Here is a 14,565-nt window from a genome sequence, read left to right as displayed (position 1 = left end):
TACCTGTTATGTAAAGATCTTGTGTCTTCATAAATGAGGATGCCGCGGACACCTTCAAAAATCAAGTCCTGCACTTCAGACCTTGGACCAGAATATGATAGGGGCGGTTGAGACTTGGACACCACCCAGAACCATTGCGTCTTCTGTAAGATCAATGACTTTTCAATGAATAATAATTCTCTTTACTATAAAAAAAAAGCAGTTTACGAGAGATTTACAATATTTGTTTTCATGAGGTTAATACCACAAAACTGTTAATATTTATAACATTTTATTTTTAGTTAAAAATCACATTTTTGTTCATCTGATTGTTTTTATATGACATCATATATAACTGCATTAATGTTTATTTTTTTAAATGAAATATGACCTAAAATCCATGTCATTTAGTTTATTTTGATATTTACTTAAGCACATATTAAAATAATACATAAACAATGACACTCATTCAATTTACATTGTTTTCAATGTGTGTGTGTGTGTGTGTGTGTGTGTGTGTGTGTGTGAGAGAGAGAGAGAGAGAGAGAGAGAGAGAGAGAGAGAGAGAGAGAGAGAGAGAGAGAGAGAGAGAGAGAGAGAGAGAGAGAGAGAGAGAGAGAGAGAGAGAGAGAGAGAGCTATGAGGACTTTTTTTTTTTGTGTGTGGTCATAGCATATGCTATGAACAACAGACTTAGCATATAAAAACTTTTTTTTCTGTGCGTGTGGTACTGAACAACTTGCTGACTGAACAACCTGCTGACTGCTGGGGCCTCATTTTTTTTCTTTTTTTATTATGGCCTGTATCGCCTGTAGGCATACTTCAAAAGTATATGTGGGAAACGCTGTTAGTGCTGTTCCGCCCATCAGTGGCGCAGGCAATTTTATTTATAGTGGTACCTATATTAGGGCCCATATCACCATCCAAGCGCATCTTTGGTGTAACCACCTAGAACCTGGGTATCATGGTGACATGTAGGTAACTTTAAACCACTCGACAAATGGCATAGCTTCTAAGACTGTGGTGGGATTCGAACCTAGGCGTGGACGTCTGCCCAATCCCACGCTCACCAACTTGTCCACTAAACCATCGCATACTCGAAACACGTTATCTCTTATGCTGGGGTCACATTACCACTTCTTTTGACTACGATGCCCCCGATGGCCGTACAGGTGTAGAGACCTCCTCGGGCAGGATTAGCATGGATGTCGAGCTGAAACCACTAATGTCAGGTCAAGGCCGCTTGGATTCTGCTCAACATGTGCTTCAGTCAGGGAGGCGGTGGCGTAGTGGATAAGGTGGTGAGCGTGGGATCGGGCAGACGTCCACGCGAAGGTTCGAATCCCACTACATACCGCTTTGAAGCTATGCTATTTGTCGAGTGGTTTAGTTACATGTCACCATGATACCCAGGTTCTAGATGGTTACACCAAAGATGCTCTTGGGTCCTACTAGGGGCCTAATATGGGCACCACTATAAATGAAATTGCCTGCGCCACTAATGGGTGGAAGCTTAACAACGCTTCCTACATATACTCTTCAAGAATACCTACAGGAGCTATAAGCCATAACATAAAAAAAAGTCAACACCGAGCTCGCCACGACTCACGGATGGATTGATTTTAAAAAGGCGCCGCAACAGCCAAGGTCATATGGCGCCGCTTCAAAATTTAAATGTCTAAAACAGTTAAAAACAATACAGTAGTTTAAAAACTAAAAAAAGACTAAAACTAAATTAAAATATTAAAATACATGATAAAATAAGAATAAAATTCATAGCTTTGGGAGAAGGCCAGCTTCTCCCAAAAATCTAAAAACGTCATGGCCTTGGGCCAGGCACTCTGGTCCAAGGACCTTTGAGATATAATAGACACCGCTATCTCTACCGCGACAGCGGTAGAGGTAGCGGTGTCGTAACTCTATCAAACTAGGGCACTCTACCAATAGGTGCCGCACGGTAAGCGGCACCAGGCAGTCATCACAGTAAGGTTGAGGGTCCCTGGTCAACAGGTACCTTTGTGTAAGGTACGTGTGACCTATACGCAGTCGCGCCAATAAAGTCTGTAAACGTCGATCCCGAACATGGGTGTATGTCCAGTGAGGGATAGAGGAAGTAGTGATCTCTCCCATTTTCGAGGTTGCGACCCCGTTAGCCATCTCCTCTGCCAAATTGCTGCAACTGCCTCACGAATTAGAGGAAAGACATCTCGAAACGGAACAGAGGCAGGAGATGGAGCGCGACTTGCTGCCTCTTTAGCGAGGCGATCTGCGTGTTCATTCCCTGGAACACCAACGTGACCAGGGACCCAACAGAACCCAACACGATATCCTCGTTGTGTAAGAAGGTATAGCCACTCCAGGGCTGATAAAACCAAAGGGTTAAAGGATATAGTGCAAGAGAGAGAAGTAAGAGCACTGCGACAGTCACTAAAAATTGTAAAAGACGAAACCGGTAGAGTAAAAATTATTTGTAAAGCTAGGACTATGGCAGACAGCTCCGCAGTAAAGACGGATGCCACTGAAGGAAGGCTGCCAGACCGATAAAAAGAGGGGAAAACCACACTAAATCCAACGCCTGCGTCGGATTTGGAACCATCAGTAAAAACAGGGATATCATCAGAATGCATAAAAAAGTGTTCTAAAACCGTGTGTGGGACAGAGCTGGCAGAAAATCCTTCTTGCCATCCATGGCAGGGCATAATGAGATAACAGGAAGCTGCCAATAACCAACTCGTGGGAGCCGGAAAGAGTACACAGGAGTGGGGTCGATAGATAACTCCGCCATGAGATTTGCAACTCTAAGGCCAAAAGGTTTAGGGAGACTCGGTCGAGTGACATTTGCCTGCGAACGCGAGTCCCGCAACATTGACAGACAAGGGACAGAATCAGGAAGACGGTGGGTGCGAAACCAACACCGGAGCATCGAAGACTGGCGCCGGAGGTCGAGCGGCCAGAAACCAGCATCCACTAGAAGGCTAGGTATTGGAGATGTCCGAAATGCACCTGTAGCCAAGCGGACCCCAGCATGATGCACGGAGTCAAGCGTGCGTAGTCGTGCATCCGTTGCGGATGAGTAGATCTCACAGCCGTATTCCAGCTTGGGAAGTATGAGTGTGCGGTGAAGCAGCAGCAACGTGTCCCTGTCCGCACCCCAAGAGGTGTGACTTAAAACCCGAAGAAGGGATAATGCCTGCCGACAAGACGCCTTAAGAGAACGGAAATGGGGAACCCAGGTGAGACGGTTGTCAAATAAAAGGCCAAGATATCGAGTCGCCTCCACGCATGAGAGGCGTCTATTGGCGAGGTATAAATCCGGGTCTGGATGGACACCACGGTTGCGACAAAAATGCATGGCTACGGTCTTGAGGTGGAGAATCGAAAACCGTTCATGTTGGCCCAACTGGACACCCTATTGATCGCCAGTTGGAGCTTGCGCTCAATCAGTGACATCCTAGCAGCAGCAAATGAAATACATAAATCATCAACATATAAGGAGCTGTGAATGCCATCTGGGAGAGTATCAATAACACCATTAATGGCGACTGCGAATAGTGTAACACTAAGAATACTTCCCTGTGGGACACCATCATTTAGAGCAGTAGCCTCAGAGAGAACACTCCCCACTCGAACCCGTAAAAGACGTCTGGATAAAAACTGCTGAATAAAAATAGGAAGGTGGCCACGAAGGCCAAAATTAAACAAAGACTGTAAAATGCCATGACACCAAGCCGTGTCGTAGGCCTTCTCCAGGCCAAAAAAACTGTTACTTGATGGTGGTGATTAGCGAAGGCCTCACAAATAGAAGACTCTAGGGATAAAAGAGCATCAGTAGTAGACCTCATCTTTCGGAAGCCGTACTGTACCGATGACAAGTACTTCCCCCTCTCCAAGTACCACATGAGTCTTACATTTACCATTTTTTCTAATACTTTACAAATGCAGGACGTCAACGATATAGGACGATAGTTCGTAGCCTGAAGATTATCTTTCCCAGGCTTTGGAAATGGGAGAACCACTGCCACAGCCCAAGAAGTTGGAAAGTCACCGGTATGCCAAATCATATTATAAAGATTTAATAAAAGTTAAAAGCACTGTCAGACATGTGGCGCAAGAAGGCATAAGGAATATCATCTGGGCCAGGAGAAGAGTCATGACACTGGGACAAAGCAGTCCGCAACTCGGAGGCAGAGAAGGGACATTATAAGACTCCCTCCTGTGGAAGAAAAATTTATGCCGAGAGATTCCATTCTCTGGCGGTGACGTGCGCCCGGGGCTGCAGGATGCCTCCGGGAAACACTGGCAAAGTGCTCTGCGAAGAGGTCGGCGACAGTCCTAGGGTCTGCCACCGTTCGCCCAGAAGACAACAAAACTGGTGGGGAAGGAGCAGAATACTTCCCAGCAATTCGGCGGACTTTGTTAAAGACATCCGTAAGAGGAGTGCGGGCGTTAATGGAAGAGACATAAGCTTTCCAAGAGGCTCTTTGTGCCTCTTTCAAAACGCGGCGGGCTCGAGCTCGGCAGCGCCGAAAAGCTTCCAGACACTGCGGGTCCCCACGATGTCGCCGGAGACGAGAGAAAGCTGCCCGTTTCTCTTTCACCGCTTCAGTGCATGCTGCGTTCCACCAAGGAACAGGACGCTTAGTAAAGCGACCGGACGTCCTAGGGATTGTCTGAAGTGCTACTGAACGTATAAAATCGGTAAAATAATCAACAGCCTCAGCACAAGTAGAAAAGTCAGCCAACGGACGGATAAAAGAGCTAAGGTCTGTGAATCGAGGCCAATCTGCCTTGTCTAAAACCCAGCGTGGGGGCCGGGACTGTGGCTCAGAGTTCACAGATTCCAATAAAATAGGAAAGTGGTCACTACCGTGTAAATCCGGTAGGACCCGCCAATTAAAATCAAGGAAAGAATTAGATGTACAAATAGAAAGATCGATAGCTGTAAAAGTCCCAGTAGGACTATGGAAATGTGTAACATCCCAGAATTTAAAATCTCCAATCCTCATCCTCAATAAAAGAACCGATTAAAACCCCACGAGGATTACTAGCACCTTCATCCCACAATGGGTGACGGCCGTTAAAATCTCCCAACAAGAGGAAAGGCGGAGTCAGCTGACGCACCAGGCCGTCAAGCTCACCCCTGGAGACAGGAACCCGAGGAGGAGATATAAACTGCAAATAGTGTAGGATCGTCCCATAAAACCTTAACAGCAACCACCTGAAGGGAGAGTTGAGTTGCAAGGGGACAACAGGTATGTCTTGACGGACTAGGATAGCTGTGCCACCGTGGTGGCCCTGGTCAGGGAAAGGAGTGCTAAAAAAGGCACGATAGCCAGGAGGACTAGAATAACTACTATCACCTACTACCACCTTGTAAAGCTACACAGGCTGGAGAGAACTCCGACAATAAAGCTCGGAGTTCCCCCCACGAGGCGCGAAGGCCTCTACAGTTCCACTGTAGAAGCTTGAAGATGACTATTTAAGTGTAGTGGACGGGCGAGCCTTTTGAACTGGATGCCCGTGACTCACCTGACTAGAAATAATTAACCGACGAGAAGACACCGGGAGTTGAGATGTACCGGGTCGTTGGACCGCAGCCTTTCGGCCTACCGGTGAGTGATGCGAACTATCATCATCCTACCGGTCATCGGAAGACGAGGGTCAGGATGGACTCATAGAAAGGGTCCACGAGGGACGGCTGTAACAATATTATCGGACGTCTCCATGCAAAGACCATCCTCATCACAAGAAGCCCGATCTGAGACAGAGGGTGTCACAGGAGGCTGAACAGAAACTACTGGAGGTATCCTAGTAGAGCGGTCTCTGGAGGACTCACGATTATGTGCACCAGGAGAAACCTTAGACTGCTTAGGCTGAGCTAAATCTAACGACTCCGCGGAGCCGCGGTACCTTTTGGTCATGCTCTTCAAAAGATTAGGCGATGCAGGAAGCAAATGGACATCCACTACATGGGTTAGTTTGGTCAAGTCCGTATTATTCTCGTCGCTTCTTGCAGGTGACTCAACTGAGTCATCAATCATAAGGGCAAACCTATTGGCCAAGTGAACAGGACCACCCGCCCCAACAGTGCGAGAGGTAGTAGAAAGGGTTGTCTTTGGACCGGCAGACTCAACTGAAGTGCGTGCAGCCAATGAAGCATAAGATGTACCCCGTCCACGGCAGCCAGCGCTCGCTCCCATTGTCGTCCCAGTAAGTGGTTTCCTTGCCCCTCGGGCTAATCTTTTGTGTTAATGTTTTTTTTTTATGGGAAAATACAAAAAACCTTCAGGTTCTCGTGAGGTGGCTGACCTGGCCCACGAGACGTCATCTTCAGGTCTGAGTGGGAAGGAGGATTCCCCTCCACAAGGGCCTCCCGCAGCAGTCTCCTGTTCTGGGAGTTCTTCTGAGGGTCCCGTTTCTGCTGCATATGACTCTCTTATGATGGTAAATGTTAATCCATCATTTTCCTATCACGCCTTGCACTTACTTCTCAAGGTGTATGGCATGGTTGTTCGCATTCGACTGGTTTATGATAAAGACTTTCCTTCTAACCGCTGCTATGTGACGTTTATGTCATGTGATGAAGCCCGTTTGGCTTACGAAAATGTAGCATCTCTGCCCCTTGCCGGCTCTGGCTTTAAAACTGAATTTCTCCAGTCACGTAATATTTCAGACAGTGACTTGTATTATATCCCTAATGTTTATGAAAGCCACTTAGAGAATTCAGTTCCAGAAGTTCGCCACATCCCGCCTCCACGTTGGTTTGTTGCGTACTACAGAAATGATCGCGGGAATTTCATACATGCCTCCTGGTACCTGTCCAAAGAGATCGGCACGATTCCTGAGGGGAATGTGAAGAAATACGGAAAGGAGGTGCTCGTGCGGGCTAAAGGTATTACGCAAGCAAGGATGTTGCAACATCTCCCCTTCCCTAATGACAGCATGTTTAAGACCGTGAAGGTTCATCCCACCTTTAATTATAGCAAAGGTTGTGTTTATAGTCAAGATCTTTATGAATTTCCAGAGGAGGAAATACTCGCAATGTGTCCTAGCTAAGTCCAAAAGGTGACTAAGATGAGGAACTCCTCCAACATGATCCTTCTCACCTTTTCTGGTTCCACCCTTCCTGACCGTGTTCATATCGGTCCTATCAATCTTAGGGTGAGACGTTTTGTTTCCCGTCCTCTTCAATGTTTCTCGTGCTACGGCTACGGTCATGGCAATAGCTCCTGTAAGTAAGCTGCTCGATGTGGTAATTCCTCTGCACTAGATTCACACTCTGAGGAGCATTGCAATGCTGCTGTTTACTATTTCCATTGCCGTGATGCTCACCAGGTACGTTCCAGGCAATGGCACAGGTATCGCCTGGAGCAAGTCATTTTACAGCTTGCTAACACTCAGTTCATCAGCCTAGGTAGCGCCCGCTGTGAATTCCTGTACCGCCAGAAGGACGGTACTGGTGCGACATCCTATGCTTCATTGGCCGCTCGCTCTTCAGCTGAGTCTGCCGGTTCGAAGACAACAACTCCTGCTACCTCTCGCTCTGTTGGGGTGGGTTGTCCTGTTCATTTGGCCAATAGGTTTGCCATTTTGTCCGACGACTGCAAGAAGCGACGAGAATAACACGGACTTGACCAAACTAACCCATGTAGTGGATATCCATTTGCCTCCTGTATCGCCTAAGCCTTTGAAGGGCATGGCCAAACGGCACCGTGGTTCTGCGGAGTCGATAGATTTTGCTCAGCCTAAGCAATCTAAGGTTTCTCCCGGTGCACATGATCGTGAGTCCTCTAGGGACCGCTCTGCAATGGTAGCTCCAGTAGTTTCTGTCCAGCCTTCTGTGACGCCATCCGTCTCAGATCGGGCTTCTTGTGATGAGGACGGTCTTAGCATGGAGACGTCCGTTGATATTGTCACAGCCGTTCCTCGTGGACCCGCTGTGTCAAAAAGTGGATTCCAGCCTGACCCTCGTCCTCCGAGGACCGGTAGTGATAATGGTTCGCATCACTCACCGGCAGGCCGAAAGGCAGCGGTCCAACGACCTGGCACATCACAATTCCCGGTGTCTTCCCGTCGTTTCATTATTTCTAGTCAGGTCAGTAATGGGCAGCCTCAAAAGACTCGCCCGTCCACTGCACCCAAATAGTCATCTTCAAGCTTCTACAGTGGAACTGTAGAGGCCTTCGCGCCCTTACTGTCGGAGTTCTCTCCAGCCTGTGTTGCTCTGCAAGAGACTATGCTTGGTGATAGTACTTATTCTAGTCCTTCTGGCTATCATGCCGTTTTTAGCACTCCTTTCCCTGACCAGAGCCACCACAGTGGCACAGCTAATCTAGTCCGTCAGGATATACCTGTTGTCCCTTTACAACTTAACCCTCCCCTTCAGGTGGTTGCTGTTAAGGTTTTATGGGACGATCCTACACAATTTGCAGTGTATATCTCCCTCCTCGGCTTCCTGTCTCCAGGGGTGAGCTTGACGGCCTGGTGCATCAGCTTACTCCACCTTTTCTCTTGTTGGGATATTTTAACGTCCGTCACTCATTGTGGGATGAAGGTGCTAGTAATCGTCGTGGGGTTTTAATTGGTTCTTTTATTGAGGATGAGAGATTGGAGGTTTTCAATTCTGGGGATGTTACACATTTCCACAGTCCTACTGGGACTTTTACAGCTATCGATCTTTCTCTGTGTACATCTAATTCTTTCCTTGATTTTAATTGGCGGGTCCTACCAGATTTACACGGTAGTGACCACTTTCCGATTTTATTACAATCTGTGAAATCTGAGCCACAGATCTTAGCTCTTTTATCCGTCTGCTGGCTGACTTTTCTACTTGTGCTGAGGCTATTGATTATTTTACCGATTTTTTTTTATTTCAGTAGGGCTTCAGACAATCCCTAAGACTTCAGGTCGCTTTACTAAGCGTCCCGTTCCTTGGTGGAACGCAGCATGCACTAAAGCTGTGCAAGAGAAACGGGCGGCTTTCTCTCGTCTCCGGCGACATCGTGGGGACCCGCAGTTTTGAAAGAGGCACAAAGAGCCTCTTGAAAAGCTTATGTGTCTTCCATTAATGCCCACACCCCTCTTATGGATGTGTTTAGTTTGGAAGTATTCTGCTCCTCCCCCACCAGTTTTGTTGTCTGCTGGGCGAACGGTGGCAGACCCTAGGACTGTCGCCGACCTCTTCGCGGAGCACTTTACCAGTGTTTCCCGGAGGCATCCTGCAGCCACGAGCGCACGTCACCGCCAGAGAATAGAATCTCTCGGCATAAATTTTTCTTCCGCTGGAGGAGAGTCTTATAATGTCCCTTTCTCTGCTTCCGAGTTGCGGACTGCTTTGTTTCAGTGTCATGACTCTTTTCCTGGTCCAGACGACATTCCTTATGCCTTTTTGCGTCACATGTCTGACCGTGCTTTTAACTTTTTATTAAATCTTTATAATATGATTTGGCATACCGGGACTTTCCATCTTCTTGGGCTGTGGCTGTGGCTATCTCTACCGCTGTCGCGGTAGAGATAGCGGTGTCTATTATATCTCAAAGGTCCTTGGGCCTGGCCCAAGGCCATGACGTATTTAGATTTTTGGGAGAAGCTGGCCTTCTCCCAAAGCTTTGAATTTTTTTTTTATTTTACACTATGTATTTTAATGTTTTGGTTTAGCTAGTATTTTGTAATTTTTTTATAGCTTTTATATATATTATATATATGTTTTATATATATATATATATATATATATATATATATATATATATATATATATATATATATATATATATATATATATATATATATATATATATATATATATATATATATATATATATATATATATATATATATATATATACGTTTGTTGCAGTGAATTTATAGTAGCGGCGCCATATGACCGTCGATGTTGCTGCGCCATAACATCAATATCCATCCATCCATCCGTCCTTTTCGCCCCAGCACCATATAGTCCATTTACGGCAGGTGCTTGTCAGCCTCCAGGACCATAGTCTCAAACTCTACCTTCAATAGTCGTCTTTGGCGTCCCATCCGTGAATTTTCTTGGCCACAGGGTCAGTATGGCTTGCCTGGAGCTCCTTCAGAAGGTAGCAGTCACTGAGGATGATCAACTAGTACCACCGGTTCATTCCAGAGGCCAACGCTCTTCTGGTCCCAATTTAACGATCTCCTAAAGGGTGTTAAAGTGAACTCATCGAAGCATCTGGACTGGAAACAAGAGGCAAAGCGCGCTTTCCAAGCTGTCAAGCGCCGGTGTAGCAGTAGAAAGTGGAATGTCCATGGAACGCGCCAACTGCGCTTGCGTGGACAGTGGTAGCTCTGCCAGACGCATGATTCATTATAATGTGTAGGACGCGGGAGCAGCTAATGTCTTCCACCAGATTTCATACTTTCAGTAAAAAAGAGATGTTTCCAGTGAATTCGTATTTTAGATTTGGGAAACTGTCTTCCATATGCTAGCCGAAGCAATTTTTATAATTTATTTTGTAAAAAGGTTGGTGTATAATACATTAGTAATAATTTTACAACTTTATCCACGGTTGATTATTCATTCTCCTTGTTGCTGAACTGGGTAAGTGCACTGTAAAGATAGTTCTTTGACTACATAGGATTTACTTATATTGTTTCTACCTAGACTTTCATTTCCTTACTTAAGTGTCGTTTATATCGTGGAAATAAATTATCCAAGTGCAACATTTTCACCTAATCCTTAATTTTAGCAAAACGATGATGATGGATATTGTAGCAACAACAACGATAACATTAATAATAACAATAATAATATGACTAATTATAGTAATAATAATAATTGATGATAATAATTTAATAATAATAATAATAATTTAATAATAATAATAATAATAATAATAATAATAATAATGATAATAATAATAATGATAATAATAATAATAATAATAATAATAATAATAATAATAATAATAATAACAATAATAATGATAATAATAATAATGATAATTTTTTAATAATAATAATAATAAGAAGAAGAAGAAGAAGAAGAAGAATGATTATAGTAAAAAATAATAATAATAACAATAATAAAAGTAATAATATTAATAATAATAATAGTAATATTAATAATAATAATAATAATAATAATAATAATTATTATTATTATTATTATTATTGTTGTGTGTTATTGTGTTTTATTATTATTATGATAATAATAATATGTAAAGGCTTTTGCCTTATATTTATTATAAACTGAACGTATAGTTTAATACTTTTTCCATGGTTAACTTTCACGGAGCCAGACACGTTTACAGATATCAGCACCAGTAGGAAGTGAAATGTCCATGGAACGCGTCAACTGCGCATGCGTTGGTACGATAACTTTGGCGTTCCATGGACGTTCCATTTCTAACTGCTACACAGGCTCGTCTCCCTGACCCGCCTCGCCTACCCAGTCCTCCACGCGCCTACGGTGCTCTCCATAGACGCGCCTGCAGATGCTTTGGGAGCGGTATTAGAACAGGAAGTCGCTGGGAAGCTCAGGCTGGTTGCCTTACGCTATAACTCTCAGCTCATAACCTAGTACACTTCCTTACTTTACCTTCCTTTACTTCTTTATCTATTTATCTATCTATCTATCTATCTATCTATCTATCTACTTAGTAATTTATCTTCGTGCCTCTTCTCATCGTCATCCATTACATTTCCTTACTCCTTCCTTATCTACATATCTACCTATCTATCTTCTTACTTTTTCTTTTTTTACCTTCATTCATTACTTCCCTTTACTCCTTCCTTATCTACCTGGAAGCGGTGTCTCGTAGACACACGAACATTGATCGGTCACTCCTGCTCTGATCTGCTCGCTAGTGTCACATTCGCTTCTATGTAAGGGTTCCCGGTGCCTCGCCGCACGGTTGAGCACTGGGCTTCTCAGCTCTCAACTCTTTATCGACCTACCTACTTATCAATCATTCTTTGTGCCTCTTCCCATCCTCACCCATTACTTTCCTATTTTCCTTCCTTTCCCTTATTCCCTTCCTATCTACATCAGCCCCGCCCGAGTGTGTAGGCAGCACGTCTTCATCTTTGAGTTCATCATAGGCCTTAGGCACATTCAGGGGAAAGAAAATACAGTGTCTGACGCTCTCTCCTGCGGTAACGCTCCCGCCCGTATATTCGCTTCCCTGTTGTGCCCCTCTCCATTGGACTACGCAATGGTAGCCGCAGCACAAGAGAGCGACCAGGAACTACAGGCGCTGCTAGAGGGACCTACGTCACTGCAGCTCGTCCAGCAGTAAGCTCCTGAGTCTCCACTGTTCCGGCCCGCCCGTAACATACTCCACTACCATCACCTCCTCCGCTTGTTACCTCATTCGCCACCTCTCCACCTCCCCTTCCACGTCACCGTCTCGTGAACCTTTCACGCCACCGTCTCATGAACCCTCCACGTCACCGTCTCATGAATCCCCGCTACTGTCCCGAAGTTGGATTTACGCGGCCCCATTCGACTCCAGCGGAAGTGTTAAAGCAAGCTTGGTCCAGGCCTCAACCAGTGAACACAACGTCTCTTGGACTGCTGTGGGATCAACGATCACCCAGCACTTCACCACTGCGACACCGCATAAGTATCACTTCCCCTCGTCCGTTTTTTCCACATTGCCTCCATATAGGATTAGGATTATTGTTCGGTATTAAGTTGGGTTCTTTATAATTGTATTTATTTTTGTGTTATATGTATATGTGTATGTCAGTTTCCTGTGTTTCATGTTATATCTATGTGTATGTCAGTTTCATGTTTCATGTTATATATATGTGTATGTCAGTTTCATTATGGGTTATTAAATAGATTTTTTAAGTGCCCCCCTTTGCATTTCCTCACCAGTTGAGCCTGCAGTGATTTTTTTTTTATTGTTATTGTTCACCGGCTCCCCGATGCCAATCTTACCCGTTTAACCGGTGAACGTAACAATTGGCGACCGTGACAGGACCATTATAACCCTTGTTCAGTGTTCCATTTTTCCAGTGACTTTTTTCTGTGATTACATTATGTTTCTGTGGTGTTGTGACTTTGATGTGTTTTTTTCTGTGACTTACTCTGCGTGTGGTTTAAATTTACCTTTGTGCGATCAAGTAGCTCCTTTTGGGTTAAAAGTGCTTCGTGACTTTCATTGGTATCGCATAGCAGTGGTAGAGCAGGAAACCAGGTAGAAAGGCGTGTTCACCGATAGCACTTATCTCTATTTTTGCACATAGGCAGGTGTGTAATAAGTGTTATCCAAGTGTTGGGATCATCATATGTTCATGCGAACCCTCAATCCCTCACTTCGCGGATCATTTTCTCGCTAGTTAGAATCGGCCATTTTAACTAGTCTCTCAGACTAATCCGCCTCCTTATCAATAACAAGTCTCAGTACAATTTGCTCCTCACTCAAGTCTCGTAACTAGAGTAATCCGGATCCTCTTAATGCCGTAATTCTCTAGTTTACCCCTCATTAGTGATTGTACTCATAAGTGTTTACTTAAGTATAATCTAGGTAATTTCAAGGTTGCCTTTATTATCACTCTGCCAAGTTCTTCACTTAAGTAATTCGCTTATCATTTTGTTTTTTGTTGGTGTTTAACATCTATTTAATATGGCTTCCGCTCAGTTTAACGTTGAAGATTTTTGTGCTGACCCTTCTCTGGAACAACTTAAAGATACTAATATAAAGAAGGACCAATGGAAAGCCATCGCTAAACATTTTGATATTCCCATTACGTCTCAAATGACTAAAGAGGTCATTAAGAATGTAGTTGTTGAACATCTAGTGCAAGAAGGTCAGTTGCTAGGAAATGCCATAGAAGAGTTAACTCCCATGTCAGCCTCTACGAGGACTATAATACACAGTCCCCAGGAAGAACAGGATAAGAGTAGATAAGTCAGTGGGAAATTGAGAAGCTTAGACTAGAATACCGCATGCATGAAAAACAAATGCAACTACAGGCAGAAAAAGAAGCGAAAGAAATGCAACTACAGACAGAAAAGAAGATAAAGAGAGAGAATTTCAGTTACAACTTAAAAGGCAGGAAAAAGAGTTAGAAATTCAGAAATTACAGTATGTACATACTGTAAGAAACCAGGACACACGATCCAGAAATGTAGACACCCAAATTGCAAGGCCTCTCAACATCAAGTGGCCCTAGCTAACCCTGTCAACTCTCCTCTAAAACTTTATGACTCGTACATGTATCAAGGTAAAGTGTCCCTGACTGATGGTAAAGACAAGGCAATAAATGTCAAGGTTCTGCGTGATACAGGTGCTGCCCAATCCATCTTAAGGGAAAATGTCATCCCTAACATCAAACAGGCTTTCACTGGGGAGAAAGTGATCCTTACAGGTCTCGAATCGCAGCTCTCCTATCCCTTGGCTAATATTAGCTTACAGTGCCCGTTCATTTCAGGAGAGATTGTGGTATCCATTAAACCTGGTGAACTGCCAGTACCAGGGTACATCTTGTACTGGGTAATGATCTTGTGGTAACTTGGCTGTTCCAAACTTAATTGTTCTTGATTCTCCCTTAACAGAAAGTCCCACTAAGACCCTGGACGAAACATCCCTCACTTCTTCC

The sequence above is a fragment of the Portunus trituberculatus genome, chromosome 3, assembly GCF_017591435.1.
Source record: "Portunus trituberculatus isolate SZX2019 chromosome 3, ASM1759143v1, whole genome shotgun sequence".
NCBI classification, from domain to species: domain Eukaryota; kingdom Metazoa; phylum Arthropoda; class Malacostraca; order Decapoda; family Portunidae; genus Portunus; species Portunus trituberculatus.
The sequence above is the reverse complement of the archived record's forward strand: the minus strand, read 5'-3'. Positions refer to the sequence as shown.